Here is a 13932-nt window from a genome sequence, read left to right as displayed (position 1 = left end):
TCTCCACCTAAGACTATAACATGCTGAGGAAATTTATGTGAAATGTATTCCAGATTTTCTCTCAGTTGTTCTGCCACTAATGTTGCTGAGTCGGGAGGTCGGTAAAAGGAGCCAATGCTTAACCTAGCTCGGTTGTTGAGTGTAACCTCCACCTATAATAATTCACAGGAACTATCCACTTCTATTTCACTACAGGATAAATTACTACTAACAGCGACAAACACGCCACCACCTGTTGCATGCAATCTATCCTTTCTAAACACCGTCTGTGCCTTTGTAAAAAATTCGGCAGAATTTATCTGTGGCTTCAGCCAGCTTTCCGTACCTATAACGATTTCAGCTTCGGTGCTTTCTATCAGGGCTTGAAGTTCCAGTACTTTACCAACACAGCTTCGACAGTTTACAATTACAATACCGATTGCTGCTTGGTCCCCGCATGTCCTGACTTTGCCCCACACCCTTTGAGGCTGTTGCCCTTTCTGTACTTTCCCGAGGCCATCTAACGGAAAAAACCGCCCAGTCCACGCCACGCAACCCCTGCTACCCGTGTAGCCGCCTGCTGTGTGTAGTGGACTCCTGACCTTTCCAGCGGAACCCGAAACCCCACCACCCTATGGCGCAAGTCGAGGAATCTGCAGCCCACACGGTCGCAGAACCGTCTCAGCCTCTGATTCAGACCCTCCACTCGGCTCTGTACCAAAGGTCCGCAGTCAGTCCTGTCGACGATGCTACAGATGGTGAGCTCTGCTTTCATTCCGCTAGCGAGACTGACAGTCTTCACCAAATCAGATAGCCGCAGGAAGCCGGATATTGTTCTCATGTTCCGGTACAGTTCTTCCCTAGGTCTTCACATCTATCTCTCTCCACCTCTTTTTGGACCTAGTATTTTTCTCTCATCTTCCTCTAGTTCTTCTGCCCCATTTCTTCCTAGTGTCATCATCACAGCAGCATATAGTTCTGCATTCCTCACCGTGGCCTTGTAGTGGCTTATGTTTGCCTCTGTGGATATATTCTTTTTATTGTGTATCTCTCTCGTCACACAGAAGGCTAACCTCATCTTCTTCATCCCCTCTGTTAATTCCTCCTTGCTCTTGTTCCTCCCTGTTATAAATTCTCCCAGGTATTTAAATATGTCCACCATCTGCACAGTGCCAAGTTGTCGAATTGTGTCTTTGCGTCTTCTTCCGTCTCACTCACTCTGCAAAGGCTAGGCAGTCCACTAGAGCCCTGTTGTCCTTTTTGTCCCCTACATGCCCCAGACATACATACAAACACACATATGGTCTGTGTATAAAAGACCAGACCTAATATCGATCCCTATAGTACATCTGCAGATATTATTCCCAAATCTGTTTCCTTGTGTACAGCCCTTGGGCTTCTTAATTTGACAGTCTGTATTCTATTCCACAAGATTTGTTCAAGTCAGCAACCGAAATCCTAAATGAGAATAATCAGAGAAGGTTCAGACCCAACATTCATATTCTAAACTCAAACATTTTCATGTTCCTGGAGGAAAATAAACTTCTCTCAGTGAATCAGCATCTAAATATGGATTTAGGAAAAACCACTTGTGTAGACACACAGTTCACTTTAGTCACACACCGAATCTCACAAACAGCAGATGCAGGTGAATGGAAAGGTTCCCTTATCCTAGATCAGGGCGTTTAACACTGTAGCACAACGGAAACTGCTAACCAATGTATGATCTTGCAGAGTATCTCTACAAATATGTGCTTGACTTGAGGAAGATTACCGAAGACGTCGTACTGGAGAGTGAATGTCCCACAATAGCGAAAATAACATCTGCTGTGCGTCAGGGATGCGTAATAGTACCTTTAATGTTTGCAGTATACATAAAGAAATTATGAGGAGGATCAGCAGCGCTATAAGATCGTTTGTTAACGATGCTGTTGTGTACAGGAAGGTACCATCATTAGCTACTCATAAGGAATTGCAGAAAGACTTGGACCAAATTTCCGCTAGATGTACTGAATGACAGCTCTCTTTTTATATGTGGATCACGGTAGCTGATTACAAGATTAATGGTGAACATGTTAAGCATGTCCCATCATATATGTATTTAGGAGTCATACTAACAAGGGAAGAGCTTAACCTCAAACGCTCGGAATCGCTCGAAAATGTGCTTGTAATATAAATCGCTCATCCTGGAAAGAGTCGTATCACCCATTCGCATGTAAAACGTAGCTGTTGTCTGTTAGCGTCATCCGACGAAGGTAACATCGTACTATGTTAGAAGAAAGTTTCCCAAACAAGGATGTTAGGTTAAAGATATTGTCACCAAAGACAAAGGCATAACCAACCTCTTGATGTGTAAGCAATATAAACTCTTCACGAGAAGGATCGTTGATTTTCTAGGACTACAATGTGCACAATCGTAAGTAAAGCAACAAGCTCGTCATTTCATCACTCGATTTATTTCTGTACTATACAGTGAGCTTTCTGTATAGAAGTACAAGCCTGTGTTACAACATTCTTGACAAAAGGCAGGTTATGACAATGACATGTCAATATGATTGTTTGAAAGTGTAAATAGCGTGCCGTGTGATACTGGACTGCTTCAGCTCAGGAGCTCTGTTGACTGTGGCAAAGTGGCTTTAGTCAGATGTGCACAGTGTTCACTTTGCTTTGACCACTTAATGAGAACCTCACACCTGTACTTCGAAGGCTGAATATCTGTGCGACACTATCACCGTACACAAGCGATAAGAAATGGGAATATCACGTAAAATAAATATTAGGGAAAGGAATGAAAGATTTAAATGTGTTGGAATGGTTCTGCAGCAATGCAATGCATCTAAAAATGAAATTTACATCTACATACACACTCTGCTAGCCACCATATGGTGCGTGACGAAGTGTACCGAGTACCACTGCTAGTTATTTCCTTTCCGTTCCAGTCGCAAACAGAAAGACGAAAATCGATTGTCTATATGTCTTCGCACAAGCCCTAATGACTCTAATCTCCCCTTCTTGGTCCTTACGCGAAATGTACGTTGCTGGCGGTAGCGTCGTTCTACAGTCAGATTCAAATGCCGGTTCTCTACACTTTCTCAATAGTGTTCCTCGAAAAGAACGTTGCCTTATCTGTGAGTATTCCTATTTGAGTTCCCCAAGCATCTCCGTAATACTTGCGTGAAATAGGATACAATACGGAAGTAGATCCAATTCTAGAGTGTTGTTCCAGTGTCCTTATCAAGTAGACATGACAACAGACCTTGAACGAATTCCGAGATTCGCTGCTAGGATCGTAACAGATCGGTGTAGCCCATACGAAAGTGTAATAGTAATGTTCGATGCACTTAAAAGGGAGGTTTTGGGAGGAAGACGACAAAGTTCTTACGAGACCCTGTTGAGTTAATTTGGATCACCTGTATTCGAAGAAGACTGTGCGACCATCATGCTCTCACAATCGTATGTCTCGCGCACGATCTTAGTAATAAGAGAAGAGAGATTAGGGCACGCGCAGAGCCATATGGACAGCGATTTTCCCTCTAAAGTATGAGGGGCATTCAAAAGAACAAGCCGGAAGCTGCCTACGAAGAAGGTGTGGTCCGTTTAAGAGCGCTGAGGCACCAAACTCGCTGCTCTAGAGACACGAGCGCACACACAACCGTGACAACGGAGCGAGCACGTGCGTTTCTTACAGTGGGCGGAGTGCGGGGAACGGAAATTCATCAAAGACTGGCACTAGTGTGCGAAGAGCAGTTTTATGTCCGTTGCAGGGGTCAAGCCGTGGCACAAGCGGTTCAAGGAAAGACGAATGTCGTTGGCCGATGACGTACCATTGTCCAGCATGTGGATGCCGCCATTATTGAAGACCAGCGAGTTACGGTATCAGCCACTGTTGGATTGAGCGCCGGAACTGCAACTGACATGCAGTGCTCATCGTACACTTGTGCCGTTCTATGATGAATTTCTGTTCCTAGCACTTGTTGCGCTGTAAGGAAACGCGATACACCCCGTGGCTCTTCTTTTGAAGCCTCCATACCTCTGTTTTCAGCACGACTAAGTGCAAAGGGCGGTCGATGAGCTCACGTGTTCGCTCTGTCATCACGTGGGTGTGCCCCGTGTCCCTCTAGCGGCTATTTTCGATCTTCAGCGGTCTTATAGGCACCGCATCTTCTTCCGTAGGCTAAAATGGTTCAAATGGCTCTGAGCACTATGGGACTCAACTGCTGAGGTCATTAGTCCCCTAGAACTTAGAACTAGTTAAACCTAACTAACCTAAGGACATCACAAACATCCATGCCCGAGGCAGGATTCGAACCTGCGACCGTAGCGGTCTTGCGGTTCCAGACTGCAGCGCCTTTAACCGCACGCCAATTCGGCCGGCCTTCCGTAGGCGATGACATTGCTGTGCCTTCATCGGTTTCCATTTTACAACCTACGGCTCGTTTTTAGGTCCTGTACATCAATTGGTAAGAAACCCTTATAGGATCACTTTCTCGTCCGTCTGTCCGTCCGACTGTTTTAAGACCTCTTTTTCTCAGAAAAAAGTAGAGGTATCAAGTTGAAATTTATGTCACATACTAAGTTCTATGGTCCTTTCGCGATATAAAAGATATAACCTTCTAAGTCGATGGTTGGTTGGTTGGTTGAGGGGGAGGGGGGGCGGCATCGGTACCATCGGGTTAGGGAAGGATGTGGAAGGAAGTCAGCCGTGCCCTTTCAAAGGAATTTGCCTATTTAGGAAAATCACAGAAAACCTAAACCAGGATGGCCGGACACGGGTTTCAACCGTCGTCCTCCCGAATGCGAGTCCAGTGTGCTAGCCACTGCGCTATCGCGCTCGATGTAAGTCAATCCAATCAAAAGGTATGGCCATTTATCTTACATGCCAATGGCCTTGTCGCAGTGGTAAGAACGGTTCCCGTCAGATCACCGAAGCTAAACGCTGTCGGGCTGGGGTAACACTTGGGTGGGTGACGATCCGGTCTGCCGAGCGATGTCGGCGAACGGGCTACACTCAGCCCTTGTGAGGCAAACTGAGGAGCTACTTGATTGAGAAGCAGCGGCTCCGGTCTCGGAAACCGACATACGGCCGGGAGAGCGGTGTGCTGACCACATGACCCTCCATATCAGCATCCAGTGACGCCTGTGGGCTGAGGATGACACGGCGGCCGGCCAGTACCATTGGGCCTTCATGGCCTGTTCGGGAGGAGTTTTTATATACATAATTAAGTTGGTACGGACCACTCAGAGTGCCAATCCTGATCACACCCGTCCGGTTTATTTATTATTATTTTTTTTTTTTAGTGCCTCCTCTACGAGGGCAATTGAGAAAATAACCGAATATTTTGCGTTACGTGCCAACGGAGATATTTAGTGATAAGCGGTTTTCTGCGCTGCCTTTCACATTACCTACTTTGTAAACAAATGTTTTTGAAGTCTTAGTATCTCGTTTAGTTTTCGTGACATTATTATTTCAGTGCAACGTGTTTGAATTTTAATGGCGATTTTTGAAGAGAGCAGTTTCCTAGAGCAGCGAAGAAACTTAAAATTTTGCGTATAACTTGGAACACTTTTACAGAGCGATTTCAGCTTTTGAAGCAAGCTTCCCGAGATTATGGTCTGGGTCGTACGCGATGTTACAAGTGGTTTCTAAGGTTTAAAAAATGATCTTCAAACAGTTCAAGATGATCCTCGACCTGAAGGGCTTTCCACTTAAACTAATGACTCACAAGTTCAGAAAATCGATCTGGTGAGTCTGAATCATCGATTGACCGTCAGAGAAACTGTAGAAAAGGTCATGCCTTGAAATTTTGACGACAAAACTGAACATGCGTCGAGTTGCAGCAACATTTATTCCTTGTTTGAAGACAGAATAACAGAAAGAAAATCGAATGGACATTTCATCGGGAACTCCTTGAACAAGCTAATGACGATGAAAAGTTCATGCAAAGGTTGGTTGGTTGTTTGGGGAAGGAGACCAGACAGCGAGGTCATCGGTCTCATCGGATTAAGAAAGGACGGGGAAGGAAGTCGGCCGTACCCTTACACAGGAACCATCCCGGCATTTGCCTGGAGCGATTTAGGGAAATCACGGAAAACCTAAATCAGGATGGCCGGACGCAGGATTTCATGCAAAGGATCGTAGTGCGAGGCGATAGCTGAGATTACGATTACGGTATTGAGAGAAAAGTTCAGTCACCACAATGCACAAAGGTTCCCCATGCCCCAAAAAACCACGCCAGCGTCGAACCAATGTCAAAATGATACCTACTTTTTTTTCGTCAATGGAATTGTGCAATTCGATTTCTTCACTCAAGATGGAAGAGTGAATCCTATGCACTATCAAGGCATTTTGCAACGGTTACGTGAAAAAAAAATTGGCAAAAGGATACCAGAATTGTGGCGAGACAACACGTGATTCTTAACCACTGCAAAGCGCCCGCACACTCGGCTCTTTCTGTTCGTCAGTTTTGTGCCAAAAATAGGACGATCGCTCTTCCGCAGTCTCCTTACTGGCCAGACCTAGTTCCTTGCGACTTCTTCGTATTTCTGAAATTAAAATTGGGGGTAAAAGGACGTTGTTTTCAGAGTATTGATGACATCAAAGCAAACTCCTCACTGGCCTTAAAGGCCATTTAAAATGTACCTGTCCTGACTGCTTCAGGAAATGGAAACACCATCAAGAAAAGGGAGTGACTAGGGAATGTAGGTACTTTGTAGGAGACAAGGACGAATAATATGTAAAATTAATACACTGACGGGAAAAAATTGCAACACCAAGCACCAGTTGTGCGACATAAACGAACGTCGGTAGGCATGCTTCTACAATCTTAGACATGATATTTCAAATTCCGCGCCAGTCGCGTAACAGCGGCGCTAATAGCGCTGATTAGAGGATGCAGATCTCGTTTGCTTTAAATACACGCTGCAACGGTCGTGAGATTTACATGTGGCGAGTTGATATTAGTCAAGAATGCGGTAAGGCGACAAAGAGTCTTTATCAACACCTCACTGAGTCTGAACGAGGTCGTACGTTAGGGCTACGAGAAGCTGCTTTTTTCTTCTGCGATATTGCACAAATACTTGGCAGGGACGCAGCCACTGTACGTGATTGCTGGAAGCTGTGGTGACGAAAATGTACGGTCGCAAGAAGACTGGGCTTCGGCTACGGGGCACGACCGAGAGCGAAGACCATCGTGTTTGCGTGCGGCTCTGGTGGATTGCACTGCAGCAATTTGAGCAGCAGTTGGCACCATAGTGACGCAACTGTCACAAATCGATTACTTTTAGGACAGCTCCGAACCAGACGCCCTGTGGCGTGTATTCCAACGACCAAAAAACCACCGCCATTTGTGACTCCAACAGTGTCAAGCAAGAGATCTTTGGAGGCAGGGTGGAGATCTGTTGTGTTTTCCTGATGAAAGTTAGTTCTGTCTTGGTGCCAGTGATGGCGCCTAGAACCGCTCAGCCACTCTGGCCGGCAAAAGAAATATGAATGTTTTAGTTGGACCACTTATATATTTGCTTCGTGATTCATTACCCGTGATAAAATGGACCGTTTACCAATTGCGGAAAAGGTCGATATCGTGTTGATGTATGGCTATTGTCATCAAAATGCCCAACGGGCGTGTGCCATGTATGCTGCTCTGTATCCTGAACGACATCATCCAAGTGTTCGGACCGTTCGCCGGATAGTTACGTTATTTAAGGAAACAGGAAGTGTTCAGCCAGATGTGAAACGTCAATCACGACCTGCAACAAACGGTGATGCCCAAGTAGGTGTTTTAGCTGCTGTCGCGGCTAATCCGCACATCAGTAGCAGACAAATTGCGCGAGAATCGGTAATCCCAAAAACGTCGGTGTTGAAAATGCTACATCAACATCGGTTGCACCCGTACCATATTTCTATGCACCAGGAATTCCATGACGACGACTTTGAACGTCGTGTACAGTTCTGTCACTGGGCACAAGAGAAATTACGGGACGATGACAGATTTTTTTGCACGCGTTCTATTTAGCGACGAAGCGTCATTCACCAACAGCGGTAACGTAAACCGGCATAATATGCACTATTGGGCAACGGAAAATTCACGATGGCAGCGACAAGTGGAACATCAGCGACCTTGGCGGGTTAATGTATGGTGCGGCATTATGGGAGGAAGGATAACTGGCCCCCATTTTATCGATGGCAATCTAAATGGTGCAATGTATACTATTTTCCTACGTAATGTTCTACCGGTGTTACTACAAGATGTTTCACTGCATGACAGAATGGCGATGTACTTCCAACATGATGGATGTCCGGCACATAGCTCGCGTGCGGTTGAAGCGGTATTGAATAGCATATTTCATGACAGATGGATTGGTCGTCGAAGCACCATTCCATGGCCCGCACGTCCACCGGATCTGACGCCCCCGGGTTTCTTTCTGTGGTGAAAGTTGAAGTATATTTGCTATCGTGTTCCAACGACAACGCCTGACAACATGCGTCAGCGCATTGTCAATGCATGTGCCAAAAGTTACGGAAGGCGAACTACTCGCTGTTGAGAGGAATGTCGTTACACGTATTGCCAAATGCATAGATGTTGGCGGACATCATTTTGAGCATGTACTGCATTAATGTGGTATTTACAGGTAATCACGCTGTAACAGCATGCGTTCTCAGAAATGATAAGTTCACAAAGGTACATGTATCACATTGGAGCAACCGAAATAAAATGTTCAAACGTACCTACGTTCTACGTTTTTTTTTAAAAACCTACCTGTTACCAACTGTTCGTCTAAAATTGTGAGCAATATGTTTGTGACTATTACAGCGCCATCTATCACAAAGCGAAAAAAGTGGTCCAACTAAAACATTCATATTTCTTTACGTACTACACGAATATGTAATAAAAATGGGGGTTCCTATTTTTAAAAACGCAGTTGATATCCGTTTGACCTATGGCAGCGCCATCTAGCGGGCCAATCATGGCGCCATCTGGTTTCCCCCTTCAAGTTAGACGAGTTTCGTTCTTTGTAGTTTTTTTGTTTGACACTTATTTCGTGAGATATTTGGCCCGGTCACTGTCGATGGACCACCTTGTATATCTGGAGTTCTGGTCTGGGATGTGATTTCGTATGACAGCAGGAGCACTTTCGTGGTTATTCCACGCACTCTGACTGCAGATTTGTACGTCAATCTGGTGACCTGGCCTCTGTGCTGCCATTCATGTACAGCATTCCAGAGTGTGTTTTCCAACTGAATAACACTCGCCCTGAAACCGCTGTTGTAACCGAACTTGCTCTGCAGAGTGTCGCCATATTTGTCCTGGACTGCTCGATCACCATATCTGTCTCCAATCGACCACATATCTGACGTCAGCGGAGGCCAACTCCAGCATCATCTGGAACCAGCATTAACTCTTCCTGTGTAGACCGACCAAGCGCAACAGGCAGGGAACACCATCTCACAAACTGATATCAGGCACCTGCTGAACAGAATTCACGTTGCATGCTTGTATTCAACATTCTGGCCGTTACAGCGGTTATGAATTTACCAGCATTTCACATTTGTAATGGCATACCTCGCGCTTACATCAACCTATGATCTTGCAGTTTTAATCACTTAAATATGTTACCTACTGGGTGAACAAAAAGTCAGTATAAATTTGAAAACTGAATAAATCACGGAATAATGTAGATAGAGAGGTATAAATTGATACACATGCTTGGAATGACATGGGGTTTTATTAGAACAAAAAAAAATACAAAAGTTCAAAAAATGTCCGACAGATGGCGCTTCATCTGATCAGAATAGCAATAATTAGCATAACAAAGTAAGACAAAGCAAAGATGATGTTCTTTACAGGAAATGCTCAGTATGTCCACCATCATTCCTCAACAATAGCTGTAGTCGAGGAATAATGTTGTGAACAGCACTGTAAAGCATGTCCGGAGTTATGGTGAGGCACTGAGGCATTGCCGTCGGATGTTGTCTTTCAACATCCCTAGAGATGTCGGTCGATCACGATACACTTGCGACTTCAGGTAACCCCAAAGCCAATAATCGCACAGACTGAGGTCTGGGGACCTGCGAGGCCAAGCATGACGAAAGTGGCGGCTGAGCACACGATCATCACCAAACGACGCGCGCAAGAGATCTGTCGGACATTTTGTGAACTTCGTTTGTTTTTTCTTTGTTCTGATAAAACTCCATGTCATTCCAAGCACGTGTGTCAATTTTTATCTCTCTATCTACATTAGTCCGTGGTTTATTAAGTTTTCAAATTTGTACTGACTTTTTGATCACCCAGTAGACAAATGCACTCCCGAAATTTCATTGCTGTAAATATTTTTGGTGTTGCGATTTTTTCCGTCAGTATAATAAAGATTAAAAAATAAAGTTCGGTTATTTTCTGAACAGACCTCGTATGCTGATGCAGGCCACTCTGCAGTACGGGTCGACTGTCTCACTACTGTGGCTCCTCGTTGGAGGCTAAAGAACGGCTTGGGGAACACAAATGCGGAGTCGTGTACTCGGACATGCAGTACCTGCGTGGCTGGAGTGGAGAGGTGTGGTGAGCTGTGGAGTGGTGCGCTCCCGCCGGCCGCTGCAGACGCACTGACGGCTGCTGCCCGCTGCCCACTGGACACTGGCCAGAGGCTCTTCCGGCCTCCACAATGGAGCAGCCTCCAGCCTCCAGCCCTTCTGCCGCCACGCCCGCGCCGCCACGCTGACCTCACGCTACCAGATAACTACTACCTGCTGCTCCTCCACAGGTCGGTCGACGACGCGTACGTGGCCGCCTTTGTCGGACAGTGACGCAAGGGTTCACTACACTGCCGGTTCCACACGCCGGCAGGAAACACTGGGTTGGCTTTTGTGCGCCGAAAAACTGCGTGGTAATCTACTGAAGACTCGGATGATGAGCTTCATCCACTGATGGTGCACCATTAGGAGACTCGACGCTACGGTCTTGACAATGCCTTGTTGGAGAGATACTTGCTATTCTCTCGTCAGTCTTCAGACTGTTTTGATGGGGCACACCTCGACTTTCTCTCCCGTGTCACCTCTTCATCTCAGAGAAGTATTTAAACCCAATGTCGCCGGCCGTTGTGGCCGAGCGGTTCTAGCCGCTTCAGTCCGGAACCACACTGCTGCTGCGGTCGCAGGTTCGAATCCTGCCTCGGGCATGGATGTGTGTGATGTGCTTAGGTTAGTTAGGTTAAAATAGTTCTAAGTCTAGGGGACTGATGACCTCAAGATGTTAAGTCCCATAGTGCTTAGAGCCATTTGAACCAAACCCAATGTCCTCGATAACTTGTCTCGTATACTCCAACCTTTGCTTTCCCATACAGTTTTTCTCCTCTACAGCTAATTCTGGTACCATTGCAGTTATTCTCCGCTGTCTTAACGTGTCTTATCATTATGTACCTTCTTCTACCAACATTTCCAGCATACACCGACCGTCCAAAATATTCCGAGACCGATTTCATTCGAGACGTATAAGCGACGCCAGAGCTGTAATTGCGTTGGCAGCGTGAACTACAAACTATAAACAAACATATGAGCATTCATATGAAACGTCCTGGCAGATAAAAATTGTGTACCGGAACGAGACTCGATCTCGGGACCTTTGTCTTTCGCGGGAAAGTGCTCTACCAACTTTTTTTTTTTTTTTTTTTTTTTTTTTTTTTTTTTTTTTTTTTTGGAGCACAGTGGCACTAATACGATGTAATTGTCCTTGGATCGGAGTCCTATAATACTCATATGTGGACATGCTTCTTAGGAATCGTTGTCCATCCAAACAGGTAAAAGCTTAACAGGAAGGCAAAATAACTAAAATAACTAAAAACTAGCGAGAATGTCTTTCCTATCAGGAAGGTAGATCAGTATGCCCCTATACCGGTGCCATTAGTGAATCTGGCACAGGAGCGATCAATAGAAATGGCAACTTAACCAACCCCCTGTTTTTCGAAAACAATACTAAACATATTCGCAAAGTCCCTCTTAAGATGTGGGAAAGATTGCTGCGTCCAGTACTCATGAAGCATGTAACCAGTAAACGAAATAAAATCGGAAATACCATCACCATCAACCACTGAATAAATGTAACGGCCAAGAAGCCACATAATGGTGTTGTTCTTGGTCCGGGGATAAAAAACCGTGTCCGGCCAGCAGAGAATATCAGTTGTAAATGCCGATTCCGAGCTCCTGGTGAGGAAAGCCAATTGTCGGCGCAGCCAGTACCACATGCGAAGACGGTCAGCGCAGGTAAATCGGTGTTGGAGTGTATCAACACAACCACACGTGTGACAAAGCGGAGAGACACATAAACCTATACGATGAAGTCGTTCGTTCGTAGGAATCAGCTGATTAACTACCTTATACCATAGGGAGGCAACAGTTGCAGAATGAACGGGTAAGCTAATATTCGTCCATATGTTACGCCAATTAAAGGGGGGATATTGCAAAACAACCGGGTTGGATGAAGAAGACCTGTGCCATTTTTCAAGCAGTGTTCGCGTAGTAAAAACAGGACGACGTTGTAAGTGGAGATCTAGATAACTAATCTCAATATAGAAGTCCCCAACATGCCGTAGCTTCGCATTTAGAGGCCCTACGTTAATAGGCGGTGACAAGCTCGCAGGACGAACGACATGGAATAATCGCGAAGTAACAGTCGGGGACTCAGAAAATAAAAGATGGAGGGTTCGCTTAACATAAAGGGCAGCAGCCTTGACACGGACATCGGTGAACGACAAGCCGCCCTCAAGACGCGGCTTCGTAAGAACATCACAACGTAATTTAAAAATGTGCCCCCGCCAAATATACCTGTTAAGAAGCTGGACCATTTTTGCACCCTGCAGTCGGGGAAGCGGAAACAACTGAGCAACGTAATATACTTTACATAAAACATAAGTGTCTAATACACGCTTTTCTTGCAGTAGTGGTATCGAACGCCATGAGTGTTCTAATAAAACACCTTGAAGCTTGGAAATGGCCACTTGCCAATTTTTTGCAGTCATACGAAGAGGACACCGTTCAAGATAGATACCCAAATGTGTATGGTGTTCAACAGCCGTAACCCACGGAACAACCACACGTTCAAAGCCCCGCAAATTCAGGAGTTTGCTTTTACGGGGGTTGATACGAGAACCTGAGGCCGCAGAAAATTTATCTAGTTCCATTTTCAACTGCGTCACTTCTGCGGCGGAACGAAGCAAAACAACCAAATCATCAGCATAAGCTGTTGCTGTCAGGGTAACCCCAGAAATCGTAAGACCACGAAGTGTCGAGTTGAGACGAGAGAGGAGTGGTTGAAGGGAGAGAGCATAAAGGGTCATGGATAAAGGGCTACCTTGCGGGACGCCACGTTTAATATCAATGACCTTCGTTAGCTGGCCATTAATGTCAATCTTAGCAGAAATACCAGTCGTCATATTCTTAAGTACCAGCAGCGCCTTTTCATTAAATCCGAGTCTGCGCAGCAGAAGCTCTAAAAACGAATGGGACACACGATCAAAAGCCTTACTAAAATCAACAAATAAAAGCGCACAGGAAATATTGGTGACAGCGACAATCGACACGACATCACGATACCCCGCCAGAGGAGTCAATATGGAGCGCCCTGGAAAGCAGCTTTGACAAGGAGTTATCACAGGTGTAAGCAAGAGGGACAGACGTGCATTAACAGCCCTAGCAGCCGTCTTATAATCAAAATTTAAAAGGGTTAAAGGACGAAAGTCACTAGCTGTCTTCAAACCAGCAGATTTTGGTATCAGGACAACCGTACCTCTCTTGAAATCGGCTGGAATTGTGCCACCATTCAAGATTTCATTTACAATATCCGTAAAAACAGGCCCTATAATAGTCCAAAAGCGAACAAAAAACTCCTTAGGAAGGCCATCCGGACCAGGAGATTTGTGAGATGGTGAACAAGCAATGAAAGCTGAAATTTCGTCTGCAGTAAAAGG

At 45.4% G+C, this 13932-nt stretch overlaps 1 protein-coding gene across 2 annotated transcripts in view; it reads right to left on the bottom strand.

Moving 5' to 3' along the window:
• LOC126473353 (sodium-coupled monocarboxylate transporter 2-like) overlaps positions 1-10594 on the bottom strand; it is a 240428-nt gene extending 229834 nt beyond the window's left edge. Inside the window, exon 1 of one of the 2 annotated variants that reach the window (XM_050100352.1) lies at positions 10507-10594. The gene's annotated coding sequence lies outside the window, so the exon portion shown is untranslated. Of the gene's footprint in view, positions 1-10380; positions 10486-10506 lie in introns of those variants that run through there. The other variant, XM_050100353.1, reaches the window with a different exon arrangement.
• Between the last annotated feature and the right edge of the window lie 3338 nt (positions 10595-13932).

Source organism: Schistocerca serialis, chromosome 4 (assembly GCF_023864345.2).
Source record: "Schistocerca serialis cubense isolate TAMUIC-IGC-003099 chromosome 4, iqSchSeri2.2, whole genome shotgun sequence".
In the NCBI taxonomy this organism is placed as follows: domain Eukaryota; kingdom Metazoa; phylum Arthropoda; class Insecta; order Orthoptera; family Acrididae; genus Schistocerca; species Schistocerca serialis.
The sequence above is the reverse complement of the archived record's forward strand: the minus strand, read 5'-3'. Positions and strand labels throughout refer to the sequence as shown.